The sequence below is a fragment of the Octopus bimaculoides genome, chromosome 18 (genome assembly GCF_046866305.1).
Source record: "Octopus bimaculoides isolate indiv1 chromosome 18, ASM4686630v1, whole genome shotgun sequence".
Taxonomy (NCBI): domain Eukaryota; kingdom Metazoa; phylum Mollusca; class Cephalopoda; order Octopoda; family Octopodidae; genus Octopus; species Octopus bimaculoides.
This window is the reverse complement of record NC_142945.1, coordinates 3,143,269-3,148,268: the sequence shown is the minus strand read 5'-3', so window position 1 is coordinate 3,148,268 and position 5,000 is coordinate 3,143,269. Positions and strand designations below refer to the sequence as shown.

General features: G+C 39.5%; 1 protein-coding gene across 4 annotated transcripts in view; it reads right to left on the bottom strand.

The window, feature by feature from the left end:
• Positions 1 to 5,000, bottom strand: part of LOC128249916 (uncharacterized) — a 112,555-nt gene that overhangs the window by 29,196 nt on the left and 78,359 nt on the right. Inside the window, exon 1 of one of the 4 annotated variants that reach the window (XM_089365637.1) lies at positions 4,885 to 5,000. This exon is cut by the window's right edge and continues 1 nt beyond it. The exons of the other annotated variants lie outside the window; for them this stretch is intronic. The gene's annotated coding sequence lies outside the window, so the exon portion shown is untranslated. The remainder of the gene's footprint in view (positions 1 to 4,884) is intronic. 4 annotated transcript variants of the gene reach the window in all.

The window sequence follows — 5,000 nt, the reverse complement described above, 5'->3', positions numbered from 1 at the left end:
GGCAGTGGTGATGGTATCGGTGGTGGTGTCGGTGGAGGTGTCGGTGGTGGTGGTGGTGGTATAATACATAAAGTGTTCTAATTACGTTAGATGTTGTACATCTCCTGATTGACGGTAATTCCCCCAGTCGTTTGTCACTTGTTTATCAACGCTTTTCATTTATTTATAAAACTCTTGTTAATTTCTTAGCCAAACTCAAAAACTCCAAACACACACCTTCCTACCACCGACAGGAATCGAACATGACATCACCAACACCCAGCACGGCTCCACCATCAAGAATCCAATACAATACCACCATCAATGCAAATCACACCATCACCAACCCGAACCAACCCTACACGCTACCACCATCACCACCACCACAATGACAACACAGCACTATCACCGCCACCGCCACCATCACTACCATCATCATCACCGCCACCAGTCACCACCACCATCAACACCACTACTAAGACAACACAGCAGTATCACTGCCACCACCACCACCACTACCATCACCATCACCACCACCATCACTATCACCACCATCACCATCACCACCATCACAGTCACCACCACCATCAACACCACCTCCATCTCCACCAGCGCCACCACCAAGACAACACAGCACTATCACTGCCACTACCATCACCATCACCACCACCACTCCTATCACCACCACCACAGTCATCATGACCATCACCACCGGCTACACCACCACCACCATTATCACCTTCGCCACCATCACCAAGTGAACACACGACTAATATCATCCCCAAACTACCAGCCCCTATCACAAACCCACCACCATCCACCATACCCACAACAGTCGACAATACGAATCACCAACCGCTCGAGGGAGTCACTATGTGGTCGCATAAAATGTTAGAAATGGCAGCGTAACGTTTCCTGTATTACCTGCTACAGATTTTTTAAAAAAAAGATATTGCAAGCTCAGTTGTCTGATTGGAAAAAGCAGGATGGGCATGGCTGGAATGATTTTTTTTAATGGGACTCCTCGGTCAAAGCCAGGTTGGGCCAAACCGTAACAATAATAATAGTAATAGCAATAAATTAACCAAATTACCACCATAAATACCAACCACAACAACCACTAAACCATGACGAGCAACCAGAAAACACAACCACCCACCAACAACTGTCATCTGCTAACAACAATTTCAACAACATAACCATCCACCGCCAACCACATCCAGCAACCACAACTAGCATCCACAAACAACCCCATCAACTTTCGCTCACCACTAACAACGACTTCAACAACATAACCATCCACCGTCAACCACATCCAGCAACCACAACTAGCATCCACAAACAACCCCGTCAACTTTCGCTCACCACTAACAACGACTTCAACAACATAACCATCCACCGTCAACCACATCCAGCAACCACAACTAGCATCCACAAACAACCCCATCAACTTTCGCTCACCACTAACAATGACTTCAACAACATAACCATCCACCGTCAACCACATCCAGCAACCACAACTAGCATCCACAAACAAACCCATCAACTTTCGTTCACCAGTAACAACGACTTCACCAACATAACCATCCACCACCATCCACATCCAGCAACCACTATCAGCATTCCCCAACGCATACACTTTGCTTCTCTTTACTACTTGTTCCCACGTGGTTATTTACTTTTAAAAACTTAGCACAGTTGTTTTCCTACTTTACACTTATTCTTTTCTCTTTGATTTTTTCTTGAATACATTTACTTCATTTTAAAAAATAATTTTAAACGAAAACAATAATTCGTCCCAGCCTTACTAGCTCCCCTCGCCTTCCATCTTTGAAGCCGTTTTTTTCATGCTTTTCCTTCTTTGGTGCCATTTTCATAGCTGGGAAAGTCGTTCATTTTCTACGTTATACATACATACATACATACATATATACACAAACATAAATACAACATACATACATACATTTACACACACTCATATAGTATATATATGTATATATATATTGGGTCATCCCATAAACAATACACTTTTTCAATTGCATGAACTAAAAGTCGGAGGGGGACGGGATAAACTTCCTGCATCAACTTGCTATAAAAGCAGGTAGTAATTATACTTTGTCCTAATTATTAGTGCAAGTTTTGATGAGTGCAGTTCGATTTTAACAGCGTAACCATAGGAAGACAGTTTGATATCGAAAGTAACTGGGTGAAGGTTATAATAATGAGCGAAATATTTACTCTGAATCACATAACTAACATAAAAAAAGGAAAATAACTGCGTCAAACAGGCATAATAACAACAACAATCACATCGCAAACAGCTACTGTGTCAAACAATAATTATAGCATCAAACAAGTGAAGCAATTATAGCATCAGACAACGAGAGGGTCGAGCAATCATGATAGCATCAAGCAATCACAAGATCAGATAATACTATCAAGCAATTAATAATAACATCATACTATCGTAACATCAAACAACTACAATATCAAACAATCGAATTATCGTAACATCAAACTAGTTGATAATTGTAAGGTCAAGCAATAGTCATATCAAACAACATAGCTGGAACAACATCAAACCGTAACAAGAGTCATAATGAGAGCGAACAATCGTGTCAAGCAACATGGAGAAGGATATCAACGATTGATAACACTCGTATAAAAGATATCGCGTCAAATAACATTAAACACGGTCAAACAACACTAACATTAGAAGACAATAAGAAAAGAAAATAATACAAATAATAAAACAACAATAACATCGAAAACAGCAATAACGTCAAGAACAACAACAATGACAACAACAGCATTAAACGATAAAGTGGGAATACAATAAATACTACGATTATCCAGTTGACAGCGGTAACAACAGAGGACTTAAAATAAACCCTTGTATAACACAATAACAACAGCGAAATAATCTGCGTCGCTTATCCCAAATGACTGCTTGTTAAACAACACACAAGTGTTGGTTGTGTAGGTGGCGCTGTGGAGTGGCTGAGGTGATAATAGTAGTAGTGGTGTTGGTGTTGCTGGAAGTGGTGGAAGTGGTGGAAGTTTAGAGAAAATTGTAGTTTAGTGGTAGTGTTGGTTGTGGTTGTGTTAGTGGTTGATAGCAGAGCGGCTTATGGTGGGATAGTGACGTGGCTGCAGTGGTTGCTTTAGTATGGAAGTGTGGTGGAGGAGGTAGTATTAGTAGTAGTAGTAGTAGTAGTAGTAGTAGTAGTAGTAGTAGTAGTAGTAGTAGTAGTAGTATTGCTACGGTTGTGGTGGTGGTGATGGTGATGTTGGCGGTGGTTGTGGTGGTGGTGGTGGTGGTGGTGGTGGTTGCAGTGGTAGTTCCGGTGTTTGTACGAAAATGCAAACCGAAGAGTGTGAATATTTGTGTAGGTGTGTGTAAACGTGTGTGTGTGTGACTGGAGTGTTTGTCTGTGTATGTGTGTGTGTGTGTGTATACATATATATATATATATATATATATATATATATATATATATATGTGCATAATGTATGTATACATGTGTGTGTGTGTGTGTGTGTGTGTGTGTGTGTGTGTGTGTGTGTGTGTGTGTGTTTGTTTACACCTTTCTAAAACGATTCCTTTGAAATTAATAACCAAACTGGGAATTTTGATTTACACGTAATTGTTGACTGTTGAGGATGTAGTGGTAAAAATGGTAGTGTGTGGTAATACACATGTTGTAGTGGTGGTGGTGGTCGTCGTTGTGGTATTAGTTCTGGTGTTGGTGTTCGTTTTGGTGGTGGTGGTGGTGGTTGCAGTGCTGACAACAGGGGTGGTGGCGACGGTGTCAAATAGTTAAGGTGTTAAACAGTGTGTTGGTACCGCTGTCGCCATGTTTGCAACTTGATTTCTCCCTTGATATCATCATTTACATGTTTTCATTAATTTATTTATATATTTATTTATTTATTTATTCTACCAATCAGTAAATTCGACAAGTCCCACACCGCCCACACATTCGCTACCCCGCCTCCCATATTTCCAATCTTATACATCAATATCTTTCTCTCTCCCTCTCTCTTTCTCTCATTTCTGCATACAAAAATAAACTCTCGCCTCACCTATTTGTCTTTAATCTAGATCTATCTATCTATCTATCTGCCTGTCTACTTGTCTGTCTGTCTCTTCATCCATTTAACTACTTACACACCAAATTATCTTTCTATCTATATGTCTGTCTATATATATACACACACACACACACACACACATATGTATATATATGTATATATATGTATATATATATATATATATATATATATATATATATATATATATATATATATATATATATATATACATAGAGAGAGAGAGAGAGAGAGTGAGAGAAAGAGAGAGGAAGAGAGAAAGATGGATAGATAGATAGATAGATAGATAGATAGATAGATAGATAGATAGATAGATAGACGTATTCATTTTAATATTTGTTTTAACACAACCACTTTGATTTACAGTCATGAATCATTTCGTTCCTATTACGTTTTAACAGGTCCATATTTAATGCCACTTCATATTGCATTCAAATTTATTGTTTTACATTTTGATAGGATTCACACGATAATATATTGGAAACACACACGCACACAGTAATAATAAACACAAGAAACGTAATTGGTATTTTAAGCTTTATAACACATATAAGTGTTTCGGAAAGTCGATTGTCATTATTACGTAAGGCAATTGGTCAGATTGCATAATACAATCGACTCACTTCCTCGGAAATCTCAATGAAACAACATCATGTGTGTGTGTGTGTGTGTGTGTGTGTGTGGGTGTGTGTGTGTGTGTTTGTGTGTGTGCCTCTGTGTGTGTATACTCATGCACCCACTCTCACCTGAAAGATATGGACGCCACGTCTACTGTAAAAGTCTGATACTTACTCTGGCGGTCTCTTTTGCCGAACAGCTAGGTTTCCACGTGGTGACGAGGGATAAACACAGGTTCCATTCAATTTCCGTCTACCAAACCCCACTCACAAAACTTTAGTCGGCCCGAA